Source organism: Cyprinus carpio, chromosome B3 (genome assembly GCF_018340385.1).
Source record: "Cyprinus carpio isolate SPL01 chromosome B3, ASM1834038v1, whole genome shotgun sequence".
Lineage (NCBI taxonomy): Eukaryota > Metazoa > Chordata > Actinopteri > Cypriniformes > Cyprinidae > Cyprinus > Cyprinus carpio.
This window is the reverse complement of record NC_056599.1, coordinates 20,976,916-20,997,350: the sequence shown is the minus strand read 5'-3', so window position 1 is coordinate 20,997,350 and position 20,435 is coordinate 20,976,916. Positions and strand designations below refer to the sequence as shown.

At 36.9% G+C, this 20,435-nt stretch overlaps 1 pseudogene; it reads right to left on the bottom strand.

The window, feature by feature from the left end:
* Positions 1-19: 19 nt before the first annotated feature.
* LOC109062332 lies at positions 20-16,323 on the bottom strand (annotated as a pseudogene).
* Between the last annotated feature and the right edge of the window lie 4,112 nt (positions 16,324-20,435).

Here is a 20,435-nt window from a genome sequence, read left to right as displayed (position 1 = left end):
GACATATCAGTGATGTTTACATGTACTGCTAATATAACCAAAAAAAAAGTATTACAACTTTTTTTTGTTTTATTCATATTTAAAAGGCGAAAAGCTGATATTTACCATATAATTTTTGCAAAGTAATGCCAATTGAAAAGTCAAAACAGCAACAACAAATAAGCAAAGGAATCTAGAAAGCATAAACACAAAATATTGCTCATGTAAGCTTGACTTTGACCAAAGTCACTGTGCACCCATAGAGAAGAGCGAGCAGGAAGAGGACGAGGAATGCACAGGCCATGTTCCAGGCCTCTTCAACTGTATCCTGTACAATAGCTTCAGGTTTGTTCTCATTCAAAAATATAGCCTCTTCAAATAATGCTGTAAAAAACATAAGAATAAGTTAACATTTAAACTTCATTATTTCCTTGATAAAATTGTTTTACTTGAAATCTAGGGTACCTGTTTTCGTTGAGATGTTAGTAGACAGGATACCAGTAACATGAGTGACCTCACATGTGTACACCTCACCAGGCACCCAGTCTGAAGGTTGGAGATCCAGGTGGCTCCGGATGCTAAATTTTCCATCAGGGCCTTTTGCGGGGTGAGTGACCTTGTGGGCAGACACCTCAGTCTTACCTAGCCACCAGGTGATGTTGATGGCAGGTGGGCTGAAACCAAATACCAGGCACACTAGCTCAGGCACACTTGTACCCTGCAGCAACTCTACAGATGGAGGAGAGATAATCAAAGAGGCTAAAAAAAAAAAAAAAAAAAAAAAAGTGTTAAAAGTGTTAAAAGTTCTATAATTATATAATTGTATATATTTGTATAGTATATATACTTTTATGTAATTTTATTTATATAGCTTAAATTGAAACCTTTCTTCACAATCATATCAAAGTTTTTCGAAACCAACATGAAAATAATCTCAGCAATTAAATTGAATCAATCCTATTTAAAATATCAGGTCAGTTTCATCCAGATGGCACCCACCGTACAAGTTCTCTACAGTGGCGGTGATTGGATTTTGGGATGACTCATGAGAAACAACACATGAGAATGTGCCATCCTTCCACTCTGATGCAGGCAGCATTAGGGCACTATGCATTGCAAAACCTTCTGAAGTATGAGCAGCCACAGGACTGTTAGTGAACTGAGACGCATCTAGTTGCGTCCCATTTAGTTGCCACTGCACGGAGATATCAGATGGGAAGAAACCAGTGATCAAGCAAAGAAGGCTGGGATTTTTGAGTCCAGAGAGATCACTGTCTGAGGGTCTGAGGATTCTCACAGTGGGTTGTTTGGGGTCTGCGGGCATAAGGCAACAATTAGTTATCAAAAAATAGTTTCTGAAATGGCAGCGCTGAGAACTGTAAGTGCTCACCTCGGGTTTTTGAGATTCTCTTCTGCTGTGCATAATTTGAGCACAGATGCTTAACCTCACAGGCAAAGACAGCATATGCATTCCAGTCTCTAACTGAAACCTTCAAAATGCTTTCTTTGCTTTGAGTCCCATTGTTATGATCTCTAGGCTCTTGTTCATGGCCATTTGGATTGTGAACGATACCATTCTCTTTCCACTGAATGGAGAACAACTTGACACTCTGACCAACAACCAAACATGTCAAACTCACAGAGGTCTCAGATCTCACACTACTGAGGGATGGACCCACTAGGTAGACCTCTGCCCGCTGACTGGATGGCGCAATCACTGTTGGACAGTGAACACATGTGTTGAGAGATTACATTTGCTGACTCAAAGGTAAGGAAAGTAATCAAACATTCTTGCATATAACTATAATATTATCAGATATCTGCATTTCATTGCAATGTTGATTATAGAGAAGGGGTTCCTGTTGCATCTGGCATGTTTACCTGTGCAAATACTGGTGCGTTTCTCAGCAGTTTTCCCATCGTGTCCGTTATTTATCTGACAGGTGTAAGTGATCCCTTGATTCCACTCTTGCTGTGGCACCAGTATCTCACTGTATGCTTTCATACGTCCATCTTCCATCACTGTGGGGTCTAAATCACTACCAGTTTTCTCCCTAGATTCTGAAAGCCCACTTGATTTTCGGATCGAATCCTGTAGCAGAACACAGCAGGCTTCTGTGGGTCTGAACTAGATCGACCCACACTGGGAACAACAGCAAGCTCTATGGTAGGATCTCCTGAGGAGATAAAATCAAATGTTCAGTGAAGAAAAAATAATGCATCATTAATAAAATACATTACATCAATTACTGTCCCCATTATATTTAAGGTTGTATTGATGAAATGTTTATTCCTCACCAAAAATGTTTCCAGTAGGATTGGATGTCCAGGATTTAAAGGGTCTATGAACTTTACAGGTAAAGGTGTTTCCATTCCTCTGCTGAACTATAGGTATTGTCAATTGTTTGGTCAAGGACCAAATGTTTTCGGATGGGGCCCAATCCACACAGCTTAATGCTGTGATGTCTGCTGTATTGGCCTGGAAGTTAATGCAGACCTCACCAGATGGGAGACCACTTACAACACACTCCAGCACAGCACTGGCTGTCTGCACTGATTTCACGAAACGCCTCCTGATCACCACTACAGGATCTGTCTTTATATCATCTGAGGAGCAAAAATACACTTTAACACATGACATCTGGGTTTTAGGAACTAAATTGCCATCAAGTGTATTGACAAATTCAGATCAGTTGAAAAGAAATCACTTACCAGTTTGAATTTCAACCTTCTCTTCTGGTAAACATGGATGTTTAGCAGTACAAACAACGGTCTTAAGAGTCAACCAATCATTTCTGGACAAAGTCAAGTTGCCCACAATGTTATTGGACTGGTCTTTGGATTCTTTGGTGCCACTTTTGCTTAACCCGTCTGTTAACCATGACACTTTAGTGTTGTCTGGTGCTTCAACAACACAGGAAATTGTGACCTTCTTGTCCTTTATAATGTCTCTGAGATTAGATTTCTTTATTTGGACTGAAGGTTTGAACAAAGATTGTGCTGTACAGGGAAAATGAATAAAGTTAACCTTGCATTCAGCTGAAAATCACGTGATGATGCTTATACTGTCAAGCAAAAAATGTTAGTAAAAATTTTTAAAAAGTATATTGAAAACAAAACATCTTTGCTGCAGAACTACACCAAAATACTTTCGTAACAAACCAGATCTCATGTCTGAAAAATCATCCGGAATTCATTTTCAATTATTACTTTATCTCTGACAGCAGAACAACTGGGTTCCTGTCGCATCTGGCATGTTTACCTGTGCAAATACTGGTGCGTTTCTCAGCAGTTTTTTCCCATCGTGTCCGTTATTTATCTGACAGGTGTAAGTGATCCCTTGATTCCACTCTTGCTGTGGCACCAGTATCTCACTGTATGCTTTCATACGTCCATCTTCCATCACTGTGGGGTCTAAATCACTACCAGTTTTCTCCCTAGATTCTGAAAGCCACTTGATTTTCGGATCGAATCCTGTCGCAGAACACAGCAGCTTCTGTGGGTCTGAACTAGATCGACCCACACTGGGAACAACAGCAAGCTCTATGGTAGGATCTCCTGAGGAGATAAAATCAAATGTTCAGTGAAGAAAAAATAATGCATCATTAATAAAATACATTACATCAATTACTGTCCCCATTATATTTAAGGTTGTATTGATGAAATGTTTATTCCTCACCAAAAATGTTTCCAGTAGGATTGGATGTCCAGGATTTAAAGGGTCTATGAACTTTACAGGTAAAGGCGTTTCCATTCATCTGCTGAGCTTTAGGTATTGTCAAATGTTTGGTCAAGGACCAAATGTTTTCGGATGGGGCCCAATCCACACAGCTTAATGCTGTGATGTCTGCTGTATTGGCCTGGAAGTTGATGCAGACCTCACCAGATGGGAGACCACTTACAACACACTCCAGCACAGCACTGGCTGTCTGCACTGATTTCACGAAACGCCTCCTGATCACCACTACAGGATCTGTCTTTATATCATCTGAGGAGCAAAAAATACACTTTAACACATGACATCTGGGTTTTAGGAGCTAAATTGCCATCAAGTGTATTGACAAATTCAGATCAGTTGAAAAGAAATCACTTACCAGTTTGAATTTCAACCTTCTCTTCTGGTAAACATGGATGTTTAGCAGTACAAACAACGGTCTTAAGAGTCAACCAATCATTTCTGGACAAAGTCAAGTTGCCCACAATGTTATTGGACTGGTCTTTGGATTCTTTGGTGCCACTTTTGCTTAACCCGTCTGTTAACCATGACACTTTAGTGTTGTCTGGTGCTTCAACAACACAGGAAATTGTGACCTTCTTGTCCTTTATAATGTCTCTGAGATTAGATTTCTTTATTTGGACTGAAGGTTTGAACAAAGATTGTGCTGTACAGGGAAAATGAATAAAGTTAACCTTGCATTCAGCTGAAAATCACGTGATGATGCTTAGACTGGTCAAGCAAAAAATGTTAGTAAAAATTTTTAAAAAGTATATTGAAAACAAAACATCTTTGCTGCAGAACTACACCAAAATACTTTCGTAACAAACCAGATCTCATGTCTGAAAAATCATCCGGAATTCATTTTCAATTATTACTTAATCTCTGACAGCAGAACAACTGGGTTCCTGTCGCATCTGGCATGTTTACCTGTGCAAATACTGGTGCGTTTCTCAGCAGTTTTTCCATCGTGTCCGTTATTTATCTGACAGGTGTAAGTGATCCCTTGATTCCACTCTTGCTGTGGCACCAGTATCTCACTGTATGCTTTCATACGTCCATCTTCCATCACTGTGGGGTCTAAATCTCTACCAGTTTTCTCCCTAGATTCTGAAAGCCACTTGATTTTCGGATCGAATCCTGTAGCAGAACACAGCAGCTTCTGTGGGTCTGAACTAGATCGACCCACACTGGGAACAACAGCAAGCTCTATGGTAGGATCTCCTGAGGAGAAAAAATCAAATGTTCAGTGAAAAGAAAAATAATGCATCATTAATAAAATACATTACATCAATTACTGTCCCCATTATATTTAAGGTTGTATTGATGAAATGTTCATTCCTCACCAAAAATGTTTCCAGTAGAATTGGATGTCCAGGATTTAAAGGGTCTATGAACTTTACAGGTAAAGGCGTTTCCATTCATCTGCTGAGCTTTAGGTATTGTCAAATGTTTGGTCAAGGACCAAATGTTTTCGGATGGGGCCCAATCCACACAGCTTAATGCTGTGATGTCTGCTGTATTGGCCTGGAAGTTAATGCAGACCTCACCAGATGGGAGACCACTTACAACACACTCCAGCACAGCACTGGCTGTCTGCACTGATTTCACGAAACGCCTCCTGATCACCACTACAGGATCTGTCTTTATATCATCTGAGGAGCAAAAATACACTTTAACACATGACATCTGGGTTTTAGGAGCTAAATTGCCATCAAGTGTATTGACAAATTCAGATCAGTTGAAAAGAAATCACTTACCAGTTTGAATTTCAACCTTCTCTTCTGGTAAACATGGATGTTTAGCAGTACAAACAACGGTCTTAAGAGTCAACCAATCATTTCTGGACAAAGTCAAGTTGCTCACAATATTATTGGACTGGTCTTTGGATTCTTTGGTGCCACTTTTGCTTAACCCGTCTGTTAACCATGACACTTTAGTGTTGTCTGGTGCTTCAACAACACAGGAAATTTTGACCGTATTGTCCTTTATAATGTCTCTGAGATGAGATTTCTTTATTTGGACTGAAGGTTTGAACAAAGATTGTGCTGTACAGGGAAAATTAATAAAGTTAACCTTGCATTCAGCTAAAAATCACATGATGATGCTTATACCGTCAAGCAAAAAATGTTAGTAAAAAATTGTAAAAAGTATATTGAAAACAAAACATCTTTGCTGCAGAACTACACCAAAATACTTTCGTCACAAACCAGATCTCATGTCTGAAAAATCATCCGGAATTCATTTTCAATTATTACTTCATCTCTGACAGCAGAACAACTGGGTTCCTGTCACATCTGGCATGTTTACCTGTGCAAATACTGGTGCGTTTCTCAGCAGTTTTTCCATCGTGTCCGTTATTTATCTGACAGGTGTAAGTGATCCCTTGATTCCACTCTTGCTGTGGCACCAGTATCTCACTGTATGCTTTCATACGTCCATCTTCCATCACTGTGGGGTCTAAATCTCTACCAGTTTTCTCCGTAGATTCTGAAAGCCACTTGATTTTCGGGTCGAATCCTGTCGCAGAACACCGCAGCTTCTGTGGGTCTGAACTAGATCGACCCACACTGGGAACAACAGCAAGCTCTATGGTAGGATCGCCTGAGGAGAAATGTGTCAAATGTTCAGTGAAAAAAAACATAAAAACATCATTTATAAAATACATTACATCAATTACTGTCCCCATTATATTTAAGGTTGTATTGATGAAATGTTCATTCCTCACCAAAAATGTTTTCCAGTAGAATTGGATGTCCAGGATTTAAAGGGTCTATGAACTTTACAGGTAAAGGTGTTTCCATTCATCTGCTGAGCTTTAGGTATTGTCAAATGTTTGGTCAAGGACCAAATGTTTTCGGATGGGGCCCAATCCACACAGCTTAATGCTGTGATGTCTGCTGTATTGGCCTGGAAGTTGATGCAGACCTCACCAGATGGGAGACCACTTACAACACACTCCAGCACGGCACTGGCTGTCTGCACTGATTTCACGAAACGCCTCCTGATCACCACTACAGGATCTGTCTTTATATCATCTGAGGAGCAAAAATACACTTTAACACATGACATCTGGGTTTTAGGAGCTAAATTGCCATCAAGTGTATTGACAAATTCAGATCAGTTGAAAAGAAATCACTTACCAGTTTGAATCTCAACCTTCTCTTCAGGTAAACATGGATGTTTAGCAGTACAAACAACGGTCTTAAGAGTCAACCAATCATTTTCGGACAAAGTCAAGTTGCTCACAATGTTATTGGACTGGTCTTTGGATTCTTTGGTGGCTCTTTTGCTTAACCCGTCTGTTAACCATGACACTTTAGTGTTGTCTGGTGCTTCAACAACACAGGAAATTGTGACCTTCTTGTCCTTTATAATGTCTCTGAGATGAAATTTCTTTATTTGGACTGAAGGTTTGAACAAAGGCTTGGCTGTACAGGTGAAATAAATAAAGTTAGTTTTACATTCAGCCAATAATCACATGTAATTAATAATAAATATGTGCTAATAAAATAATTATACTTTCAAACATTTCAATGAGCCAGATATTAGGTTTTGAAAGTTGTTCATTATTTTCTTCATTATGCTCAACTTACCCGTGCACATGTCATATTCTGTCATGAACACTTCAGAGTTGTGGGTGGCTTTACAGGTGTACTTTTTGTATTCATATGTGGCCCTGATAGATAGCTGACTTATGTAAGTGTACTTTGTCTCGCCTTTATCAGCGTTCTGAAACTTTTTAGCAATTTGACCTCTGACAGACTTTTCACCATCAAGCCATTGTACAGAAAGTTTGTCTGGGAAATAATCATTCAACTGGCACTCCAACACAATCCTGTCACCGTCCTCTCTACTCAGCAGAGTAATATTAGGCTTATAGACACGTATTGCTATTAAAATAGAGACAAAAATCAATTAACTTAGGCAGTGTGGTATAAACAAAGGCACAAATTTTATAAAAATGCTTATTCAATGAATTCAAAAAGATTTTCAAATTAATGCTGTTGATGTTTCAGTGTGGTGATTATTTACATCAAGGGAGTTTTTAAATGTTGCAGATACTGAAAACGAAGATGGACAGAAGAGGAAGTCAGAATCATGCTTCAGTGAACATAGCAAATAGCAGATGGAAACGTTAAGTAACAGTCAAGCTAAAATAGCCACCGAAAGCAGAACTGAAAACCACCTGCATCTCTGAGACATGGTTAAGCACATCTGCACAGGAAAGACACCTTGCCATTTACATAAAACAACTTGCTTGTTATGCAATTTATGTTTTAATATACTTTGAAGCATGAAATATTTACACTCACAAATATCCACAACTAGAAAATGTTGTGCTTCAGTCTCACAAAGAACAAAGCCTTGCAGATTTAGAGAAATTTAAGCTTTGAATTTAAAGAAAATTATGTGTAAGTTATTACATTCAGAAAATAGGGAAACATTTCAAACAGGCTTTTAAATACTTCTTTGTATTAATAAATGTTACTTTTTATGTAGTTTAAATAAACATGTTCAGAGCAGCATTAGAGTTGATCATGCAAATCAGTTTCTCCTTGAGATGAAATTTTGTAAACTTGAGAAGAAAAAAAAAAAAAATACAAGAGCAATCAATTGGTTTCTTTTTTTTATTGGAGGAAAAACAAAATTTTAAAAAAAAATATCAATATCATATTTTTAATATTGTGAAAAGAGAAGAGCTGTTTTTTTGTGAGATATTTTGTGTGTTTAAAGGAATCATTTCACCTGAAAGCATAAGTTGACACCAGTTAGAGCCAGAAAAAATTATTCTGTGTAACATGCAAATGTTAAATGTATGTCAAAGTTAAATATATGTTTAAAAGGAAGGACAACTTTTTTTGCATCATCTCTCCCCAAATGACTAAATCATTAGCACAAAATTAAAATGCTCCTATAAAATCTAGTCTCATGTTTATCCTAAACTAAAAATCAACTATAAAAAAAATAAATAAAATAAAAAATGTATACCTTAACAAAAGTAGCCCCTATGCTGTAGAACAAGGTGATGAGGAACAGGAAAACAAAGGTTATGGCAGTGTTTGCAATGCCACTATCATCTGTATCACTGGCTTCGTACAGGGGATGCTCTAGCCACACAATCACTGCTGCAGGAACAGACAAGAACACATTTGAATGACTAACAGGACAACAACGCCACTGTCCAGCACAAACATGTTCTCTTACAATTATAATGTTTTAATCACTTCACCTGCCGATCCTCATATAAAATTAGACAAGTCCGCTGAGGGCAGGGATATCCAGTAAAAGGAAACCAATTAGAATATTGTGGCAGAGAAAGAACCATGATTGAATTATGCTGTTTTTGAAATTTGAGGATTTTCATCTGCCATGTTTCATCTTGTTAATTATGTAGCACATTTACTACATAACTAAAACACAACAGAAATATAAGCAAAGAAAGGTGACCCTGACAACCTCATATAAGTCAGCTGAATGTGTCTTGGCATGCTGTAGACGAACTGATGTGTCTATGAATTATCTGTCTCTAATAACTGAAATGGAGAGCATAATGTGTTTAGGTGATTATAATATCAAACAGTACAAATGACATACAATATGCACACACACACACACACACACACACTGATATTATTAAGCATTTTATGTGCCAGTTGATGGTATAGCTTTAATGACATTTAGTCTTTTTTTAACTGCAGTTATATCAAACAGTACTATTTTTTTTATATTTAATAAAAGTATTTTTATTTATTTGTATTTCTTAATTACTTTTAAAAATTGCTTTCATTATTATATTTTTAGTTTTTTGATATTTTAACTTAAGTTTCATGTTTTCATTTGAATACATTTTGTGTCATTCAATAAATATATATCCAGTTTTTATTTCAATTTATGTGATGTTATTTTATGATGTTTGAGATCTTTAATGCTCACATATGCTGTGACAGAGAAATATGATAAACAGGTATAATAACAGAAACTAAATGCACAGGAATTATGCTTTGTTTCTTTTTTATTAGTCTTTTCCTAAATGTAACGTGCAAGAAAGTATCTCAAAGAAGCAAGAAGCCACAAACATTAAAGACCAACACAATTACAAATATGGACATGTAACTCAAAAACAAAAAGAAAACACTTAACAGGCATAACAGGAAGACATCACATACACAATGCTCTAGGGCTTGCAAAATGCAGGGGTATTCATACTTAAATTAATTACTCCTGCCTTTTCAATATTATCAGTAATAGATCTTGTCAGTACGCGCATTTTTTCATCAATGGCTTCGTGATACACGACACAACTGAACACTGTACCATTCGTCCACTTGGAATCATTAACTGTTAGCTGACTGTAGACTGAGAAGGTTTGATCTTTCTGAATTGGCAGGGCTAGTGCTGTATTTAGAAGTCACAGGTTCATCATCAGCAAGCCAAGACACAAACACCTCTTTGGGGTAGAAGTCCTTCACATAACATGTCAGGGTCATCGGTTCACCCTTTTTGTGCTCTGGGGGTGCTAATACGAAAACAGTGGGTTTCTTGGGTTTTTTACCTAGTAATACAAGATCACAGTTAAGACCAGAATGAGTCATGAGTCGTTTCCTTATTATTGTTTTTTTGTCAAACTCTATATTAACGTCAATTGCAATGAAATATAAATCAAAAGAACTTGTGAAAGCATGAACTGCATGATGTTTTACAAAAAGAAAAACCCATACCATTTTCTCTGACGAACTTAGTCGACTTGGGCTCTGCTAGCTCGTTGTGCTCAACGGTGCATGTAAATTCAGTGCCGTTGCTCCATTCTTCATAGCCAATCGGGGCATCAAGTTCCACATGTTTTTCGTTGCCCTTTATATCTTTCTCAGCGATGTTGTTATTATTAGCTGTTATTGTTATTTTGCCGAATCCTGGATTTTCTGATAAAGCTTTGCACTTCAGCACTCCTGTTCTATTTTTCAGCATGGCTTCAAGGGAGGGAGGCACTATATCAACAGCAATATCGCTGCAATCTTGAATAGGAACTGGGTAGAAAAATCAGACAGATTTGAGGAGAAATATGAATAATTCTATATATAAAGAATAATTATATATATATATATATATATATATATATATATATATATATATATATATATATATATATATATATATGAATAACATATGAATAAAGAAACATTTCTATTTTTTTAAAAACATTCACAGTTCTCAATGGAAAACATACCTGCATATTCGGCCTCTCTTTCTTCATTTCCCGCCTTGTGCACGAACTCACACTTAACTTTGCTGGTTTGCTTCTTCCAGGCTTCGGCACTGATTTGCAAAATGCTTGTTGCACTATATTCGGTTACTGAGCCTTTCTTCTCACTTTTGTCATAATTTTCTATCGTTTTTTTCAGCTCGTTACCATCCAGAAACCACTTAAACGTGTGTGATTTAGGCGAAAACCGTTGGGCTAAACACATGAAGGTTGCTGTTTCGTTCTCTAAATCCATTTTTGTAGGTGCTGTTAAGTACACAGTTGCACGCACATCTGGCGGTGGGGCTGGCAACATACAGGAGAAAGCAGAGGGGACATGAAAAGCAAAAGAAAATAGTGCAACATGCCTTTTTATGCAAGCAAATAAGATGCTCTTGTAGTTGAGTTTGAACGTCAATGTTAAATGTTGTATAGCGTATTTATATTTAAATTTTCTTCTTCTTCTTCTTCTTCATCATCTCCATCTTTTTATTTTGGTTGAAACAGCGGGTAAAAATCTCATATGTCATTGCATTCCCTGAAGTATTTCTAAAAGCCTATGGGTATTTCATTGATTAAAGAAATTGTGTAGCCCTATAATGTGCTTTTCGTTTTTTTGTTATAGCATTTTTAGAGCCTTGCTTTTCTCAGCTGGTGTAAACATTGACTGACATCAGACTTTGATAAGTGCTTGACATCCACAGTTATAACAGCAGAATAACTGGTTAAATAAACCAAAGAGTGCGATAAAATTTCCAATCAAACATGAGCCTCCACAAAGAAACAACAACATTATCTTAATCCAACAGCAAAATACTATAGAGAGACACATGAAGTAGCTAATGTAAAATGTTAGACATTTTAAAAATGTAACTTACGTGGTGGAAGAAGAGGAACTTTACTATTCTTTTTGCCTTTAGAATTTGAAGCTTCGCAGTTGTATGGTTTTTGAGGATCCAACTCGCTTTTTCTCACGCGCATATGGCTGACTTTGGTATATTCTCCACCACTGCCGAATGCTGGATACTGCACGAAATCACTCAACTCCTTCGTATTATAATCCGTCCATTTAAAAGTCAGCGAGTCCGCAGGTGAGAAACCTCTTGCCATGCAGCCGATGGTGAAGAACCCAGTAGAATCAGGAGTACACTGGGACATGGCGAAGATTGACGTTGGTGGAGATGATTCAGCTGTAGAGACATTACATCTTGACCAAACAGAATCAAGCATTTCTACGAGCGGCATAATAAAACACAAAATCTTGCGAATTAGGTGAAATATTTTTTTTTTCTTGGATGCTGTAATAAATAAAGTGTTAGCCTATATATCTATAGCCTACTTTATTACATGAAATTTTGACTGCATGGATTACTTTTCAGTTAGTTTCAAATTAGTCAGTTCACATAACCTGTTAATTGTATAAGTTAAAACAAACAAATATAACTCTTTAGTATAGGAACCCAACTCTCACTATTAATTGTTTATTATCATGTCTATTATTAACACACCTGGCTGTTTATTATTAGCCTACTTATAAACCACATATTCTGTATGACGATATTCTACATCCCTTAACCCGACCCAACACCTAAACTTAACAATTACCTTACTAACTTTAAATAAGCAGAAAATCAGGAGTATAATTAAGGCTAATAAATGGTTTGTTAATAGCGATAATTGAATTTTAAAATAAAGTGTGAACCAAACGAACAAATAGGCTAAAACAATCCTTTCGAGAATTTATATAGCATTATTGTAACATTGATGTATAGCATTATTGTAACATTGATATATAGCATTATTGTTACATTGATATATAGCATTATTGTCACATTGATATATAGCATTATTGTAACACTGATATATAGCATTATTGTAACATTGATATATAGCATTATTGTAACATTCATATATAGCATTATTGTAACATTCATATATAGCATTATTGTAACACTGAACTTTGGAATAATTCGAAAAGGGATAATTAGCCTATAACCCAATCTGTAATTATTAAATAGCGGTTGGGTATCGACCTACGCCGGTGTTTTACTTATTTATTTAGAACTGAATTTGTATTTTAGAATTTTTTTTCTTAGTAATAATTTATTATTTTAAAATATAAAAAGTAGTGGCCATAGCATTGTAAAAAAAAAAAAAAAAAAAAAAAAAAAAAAAAAAACAGGCACGCGACACGTTGCAGTTTAGTTATTTAGTCATATTTAGCTGATATTAATTATTCTAATATTTGCCCAGACTGGCAACACTTGCGAGAAGAATGAACAGTTAAAGCAGCCGTTTAACAATAACTACTGTTATTGATTTTTATTCGTTTTTTAGCAGCTATACAACGAAACATTATACAATTATGTAGCCTAGTCTTAAACATTTTCTAATGGAAAAAAACATTCATTTGACAACAATCAATAGAAAACTCTTAACTACTGATATAATAATAAAACTGTAAATGATAATACATACATGTGACATTTTGTCTTATTTTACGATACAACTGTCCTTGCATAATAAAATCTTACTGTTTGTAACGGTGACTTTGGTGCCGCGGTCCCCAGTAGTCGAAAGCCCAGTTACACGATATTCTTTTAATGTTACAGCGCAGTATAAAAATGCAACTCAAAAATGCCCAGGATCTGTTAAATGACCTGTAGCCGAATCGTTGTTTTATCTAAATTCGTGTAGGCTACATTATGTAAAAAATAATTATTCAGAATTAATGTGAATCTTTGCGTTTCTAGCAAAACTCTAAAGGCATGTCCCGACTTTAATTGTGCGAATCGTAGAGTAAATAGCCATTTAAACATTGCTTAAATATAAAAACAACTTTTTGACAAATTAGCCTACCTGTGACAATTTTTTCGTACTTAGATCAGATTTTGTTTAGAAGGTTTTTCTTACCTGACGAGACAGTGACCATGGTTCCTTTCCCCCAGTAGTCAAAAGCATTGTCACACTGACAGTTTTAGCCATGGATATTGTACAAAAATATCTATTATGTACGCTCTTATGACAAGTCAGCTTTATTTATTTTCCTAAGCCACAAATTTAACTTTTTATCCTTTTAATTCAGTCTAACTTTCATTCTTGTAAAACGGACAAGCGGTCTGTACATTTAGTTTTCCTTTAAGCTTTAATATCTATTTAAAACACGTGTCAATGTTTATGAAAGATTTAAATGTTTCTTCTTACCAGATGTCACTGTGACCGACGTGCCTTTCCCCCAGTAGTCAAAGTAAGCGTAGTCACAGTGATACTTTTCATTTCTTCAGCGCACAAAAACTCTAACGATTTTTTTTATACATATATCAGCAAATTCAGCTACAATCCTTTGTACAATCCAATGCAACATTGTTCATTATTTTTTTTCTCTCTCTCTCTTTAACTAGGCTATAGTAGACTAAAAAGTCTGCTACTAAACATGCATTTTTAAATTTATTTATTTATTGTAGTTTGGCTCTAACTAAACAAAAAATCGATCGTCTTACCTGATGTTACAGTCACCATTGTTCCCTTTCCCCAGTAGTCAAAGGCTTCGTCACAACGAGAAGATTTACGATAAGAGTCATACCATAACCCTAATAGTATATTTACACTGTCTTGCCACAGGCCTCCGTTATCAAAGCGACTAGTTTTGAGATATTTTAGTGCGCACTTTCTTTAATCTGAGAGTTTTACTCGATATTGTTTATGATTACCGACGTCCCCTTTCCACTATTAGCAAAGACAAAAAATTTAAATATGACTGCATGTTATTTTGTGTCAAGACCACTTACCTGATCTTCAAAACTGAACAAAAATTGAATAACAGAAAGTATCGACAATATCTTACCTGAGGAAACGGTGACTTTGGTTCCTTTCCCCCAGTAGTCGAAGTAGTAGACACAGTGACTGGTGCCTTTGAGTTAGTAACCAAAAACCCACAAGAAGAAGCAATGTTCATGTGATCAAACCTCAAAGCCAACATTTGTTATTTTACCTAAAACATCTCTTCAGCATGCCTTTCTGTAGCTGCCCTTCAAATATGAACACACTGATATTAAAAATTGAAGCAATTTTTAGTGCTATAATAAACTTAATCAAACCCTTCCTGTATCTGCCCCTAATAATAATAATAAAAAAGTTTTTTTTTTCTTTTTTTTTTAAGTTTTGCATCATTAAAATTGTCATTTATTCATTCATTCATACATGGGCCTACATACATACAAACAATCAACTGTTGCTTCTGGTCCTCGAATTCTAAATGATTATTTTTTTATTTAAAAGAGACTGAAATTGCAAACAAGGATTTTTTTTTTTAACTTTCAGCAACACCTTGTAGGATGCATCCAACAAATGTATTGACCAGCGTTTTTATGGGAAATCCTCCCCAGCCTACTTTAAAAAGTGATCTACTGTCAGGACAGTGTCTCTGTTACTTTGGAGGAATCAACTAAAATCTATGAAAAATGTTATTACGTTTTATTCTAAACGGTTGAAAAAGGTTAACAAAAACACTTGTAAATCAACATTAATGTTTTTAAATAAGATCTGTATAATCAACTTAATGTCTTCAATGTGAATCAACAGCATACAAAATAAATTTCTGCCTTTTAAATTATTAATATTAAATTATTTAAGATCATTACTATTATTTTTATAGTATTTTGATATTTTTTGCTATTCTAAAATCTAAAGTATGTTAAATATTATCATCATTAAAGGGGTCATATGATGCTGCTAAAAACACATTATTTTGTGTATTTGGTGTAATGCAATTTGTTTATGCGGTTTAAGGTTTAAAAAACACATTAATTTCCATATAATGTACATTATAGTTTCTCCTCTATGCCCAGCCTTCTGAAACGCGTCGATTTTTACAAAGCTCATCGTTCTGAAAAGCGAGGTGTGCTCTGATTGACCAACTATTCAGTGCGTTGTGATTGGCCGAATACCTCAAGCATGTGAGGAAATGTTATGCCCCTTAACATACGTGCCCCTGTTCTGTCTCCCAGGCCAGCAGCACGAGACTCATGCCTTGTCCAATTACAGGTCTTTGCACTTGATCACTTGACTACTTATATGACGTATTTCCTGTATTTGGCCCAAGTGTTCAAGTGAGGATGAAGACCCACAAGTGTGTGTACAACTTTTCATTAACCTGATGGGACACACTTTAATTCCTGGTGCTTCTAATTAAGTGATAAACAGCAGTTGCAAATGATGTACAAAATAAATATAGGCTACTCACCTTTGCACCAAAAAAAAAAAAAAAAAAAAAACGTGTAGCACTTTATTTTACTACCAAATTATATGTAATATCTAATTATTATTAATATTTAACTTACATTGGAAAGGTTTCCGTGACCTCTCGGGATCTTGGCAAAAAGTGTTGCGATTTATTTCCACAACATGATGCATGATGGGATACACTGAGCCTTGAATACTGCTCCGGAGTGTGGATTTAGTGTGCTTTAAGGGCACTGCGCTTTGGCGTTTTTAAGATCTGGACAGTCTTGTGCACTTACTTCCTGCCGCGCGCACGCGCTCTCAAGTGGCCAAGACCGAGACTGCATCCGAAAACTGAAAAATGCTGCCTTCGGAGGACGCATTCCAAGGTAGGAAGGCATCAAGGCACGTCCGAATTCAATGTTAGTTTCTGTTCCCGTCTCCAGAGATGCCTTCATCTGACAGATTTTTGAAGGCAGCATATATGTATACTTCGCTGCCTTTGATATCCCACAATCCTGTGCGTTCCATTCTGTGACAGTTTGGTTTCTGTGTGTTGAGATGAATTAATTTAAGATGGCGTCTGAAAGTTGCGGTCGGTGGTCAGTGTGTAAATGTATGTTTTTGATCTTTTATTTTATTTTTTTTGTGTAATTTATAGTTAGATATTAATTATTTTATCACCAAAACTCTCTATATTTTACTGTAGATCATTTAACCATTACTCTGCCTCAGAAGCCTGTCCAAAATCAGTTTCATGAGGTGCCTTCGTGCAAAAACGCTGCCTGCAAAGTCATTGCCTGATTTGGCAGCGAGGCAGCAAGTCATCTGCCTAAGTTTTCGGATGCAGCCCGCAAGTGTGGGTATTTGGACAAGGCTATAGTCCAGCTGCTCTGCTCGTGCACATCCCATCATCGCTTTCTTTTAGCAGTTCAGTCAATGTACTGTTAGGAGTAACTGAATAACTCTGAATATTGGTTTATTTCGCTTCAGAGGGAGTGTAAGGCACGTTTATAAACCGAATAACTTAAGTTATTTGTGGATTAGTGTGTACTGGAGACGCTAACCGTTTCAAACGATTCAGATAGATTCGGTGAACTGGTTCGACTGGTTCACTAAGAAGATCCGGTTAAATAGAAAGATTTGTATGCAATCCGGAAATCACTAGATGAGACAAAACAAATAAAACCCATTACAAACGAGGCATTTGTTGCATCCAGTGTGTGATGATATCAATTGATTGATATCATCACACACTGGATGCAACAAATGTACTTTGTAAGAGGCAATTAAAATTTGTCAAGCCAGTGAACTTGCTCAACTTCATGTGAAAACATTTGGTGAAATGATGCCAAAAAGTGTCTTCAAGTGCAGATGCTGCAATTGGTGTCATATCTTTCAAAGAGAAGCGACGCACGTCCAGAGCTGTGAAACAGAAGGATGGCATGTATAATTGCAACGTTGTGGTACTGAACATCAGCCTAAGCAATGTCCAGCCTTTGGGAAACAATGTGCAAAGTGTTATGGTAAAAATCATTTTGCAAAACAATGTTTTTCTAAAGGAAAAGTTAAACAAAAAGGGCAATCTGTCAAAATGATAGAGGAAACTGACTTGTGCAATACATTCTTCTTCGGCATGGTAACCTGTGAAAACAAGCTGGAATCTGAAAACACCAGTGGACACACTGGTGGAAAGTTATCAGTTAATGCACAGAGTCAAGAGGACGCTGTAAAAAATGACAAATGAGGCACCACTACAGATCAATGGAGCGCTGGTCACTCTCAAGCTGGATACCGGTGCTAAAGCAAACTTAATTAGCATGTTGGACATCAAAAATATGACAGAAAAGCCAAAAATCTAGAAAAAGCCAATACTTCAAGGACTACAATGGAAAAAGCATTGCCTCTTTAGGTATATGCAAGCTAAAAGTAACAGTGAAAGACAAAGTGCATCACTTACTTTTCTCTGTTGTAGCTGAGGAACTAGAGTCCCTGCTAGAGTCCCTGTGAGAGTTTGAATCTTGTCAAAAGGGTGTACCAAATCAACCACAACAATTCAGCTGTGACTACAAGTAACTCTGTAGATGACATAGTGCAGAACTTTGCAGATGCTTTTGAAGGCTTTGGTGTTTTACCTTATGTTTACAAGATTCAGTTAAAGGAAAATGCACAACCTGTAGTGCATCCTGCATGCCGAGTTCCAGCTCCACTCAAAGATCGTCTAAAGAAAGAATTGGACAGAATGACCACATTAGGAGTCATCAAAAGAATAGAAGCACCAACTGACTGGGTGAACTCAATGGCGTGTGTCAAGAAAAAGGACGGAGACCTAAGAGTGTGCATGGATCCGAAAGATCTGTATGACAACATAAAGCGTGAGCACTATTAAATACCAAAACATGAAGAAATAATGAATAAAATGTCAGGTGCCAAATATTTCACAAAGCTTGATGCCTCACAAGGATTTTGGCAGATACGTTTAGAAGAGGACAGCACAAAGTACTGTACCTTCAACACTCCATTTGGGGGATATTCTTTTCTTAGACTGACATTTGGAATTGTTTCTGCTTCCGAAATCTACCACAGAGCGATAGAAAACATCATTGAAGGACTTGAAGGAGTTAGAGCATATATTGATGACATCATCATATGGGGATCTTCGCTTCAAGAGCACAACAGCAGATTGACCAGATTGCTGCAGAAAATCAGACTGAGTGGACTGAAACTAAACAAAAACAAATGTCAGTTTGGTGTGCAAGAACTTATTTTCCTTTGGGACGAATTGTCAAGTCAAGGGATAGACGGTGAGAAGGTCAGTGCCATTCTAAGAATGGATAGTCCCACAGAAAGGAAAGGAGTACAGTGCATCATGGGTAGGGTGAATTATGTAGGAAAGTTCAATCTGAATATTTCTGCAAAAACGTCATGCCTACGAGAACTCCTACAAAAGACAACAGACTTTGGATGGACAGACAAACATGAGAGTGAATGGCAAAAGCTGAAAATATCATTAACCTCTGCACCCGTATTACAATTCTCTGATCCAACAAAGAAAACCAAAGAGTCCACAGATGCCTCCAAGAATGGTCTTGGTGGAGTTTTATTGCAAGCTGATGATGAGATCTGGAAGCCAGTGGCATATGCAAGCAGATCCATGACTGATTCTGAGTGTTGATATGCACAAATTGAGAAGGAGTGCTTGGGATTAGTCTTCGGCCTGGAGAAATTTCATAACTATGTATATGGCCTTCCTACCTTTACTGCAGAAACTGATCATCGTCCATTAATTGCAATAATAAAAAAGAATCTGAATGAAATGACACCAAGGATTCAAAGACTGATGATTAAATTACAGAGGTACGATTTGAGAGGAAGGGGATGTTGAGATTCATGTGAGAATGGTGCGCACTGCGTTTCTTGTGTCAGAAGCAAAGTCAAAGCAAATAGCTGAAGAAACCAAAAAAGATGCTGAGTTGCAGGCTGTCATCGACAACATGTGATTTTACCCAGAACAATTGTACCAGGAACTTTTTTCCCCAGGAACTATTTTCCCCCACAGACCTGTTGCTTTCTGCGTTTCCACCGCTTTCTAAAGTACCGTGAAGATTAGGCAAATAGTCTGGTGATGTAAGCCTGCGCGTGTTTCTCAATTCAAAGTACGCAAATTTTGGACTTGCATCCTCGGTAGTTCGGACTTTGCTAGTTCGACTCGGGAGTGTGATCTCCTGCGGACGAAACGAGGCAAGTCCGGTAATTCTGCAAACAGCAGCGTGCTTGATAACATCAGTCAGCTCGCCTTGCCTACTGCAATTTTCCTCACTGTATATTTACAGTAAGACGAAATATGATATTAAACACCACTGCCTCCTTTCATTTTAATTTAAACATAATAATAGCGGCAGAAATGTACTTCGTTCAGGGAAATGTGTATATATACTCGTATTTACGAGTTAAATGCACATGAACGCCACCACAATATCGTAAATACCAGTGGGGAGCTCTGGATTTTTCTTTAAGCCCCGATCTGTACGAGTTGGGGGCGTGTCAGTGATAAACATGGCGGAATCAATGGATGCAACGTCTGGAGTTGACGGTAAATTTTAATTGAATTTCAATGTTTACTAGTCTGTAAACTGTCATTTATCATGATCATCGTTAATCTTGTTATAAGCAGCAAGTTAATGAATTACAACTAAAAATCCTAACATTTGTGCACCTTTAGACGAGAAATGGTTTGATTCGCAAAATTGCACATGGCTTTAACATTTTTTTTATCTC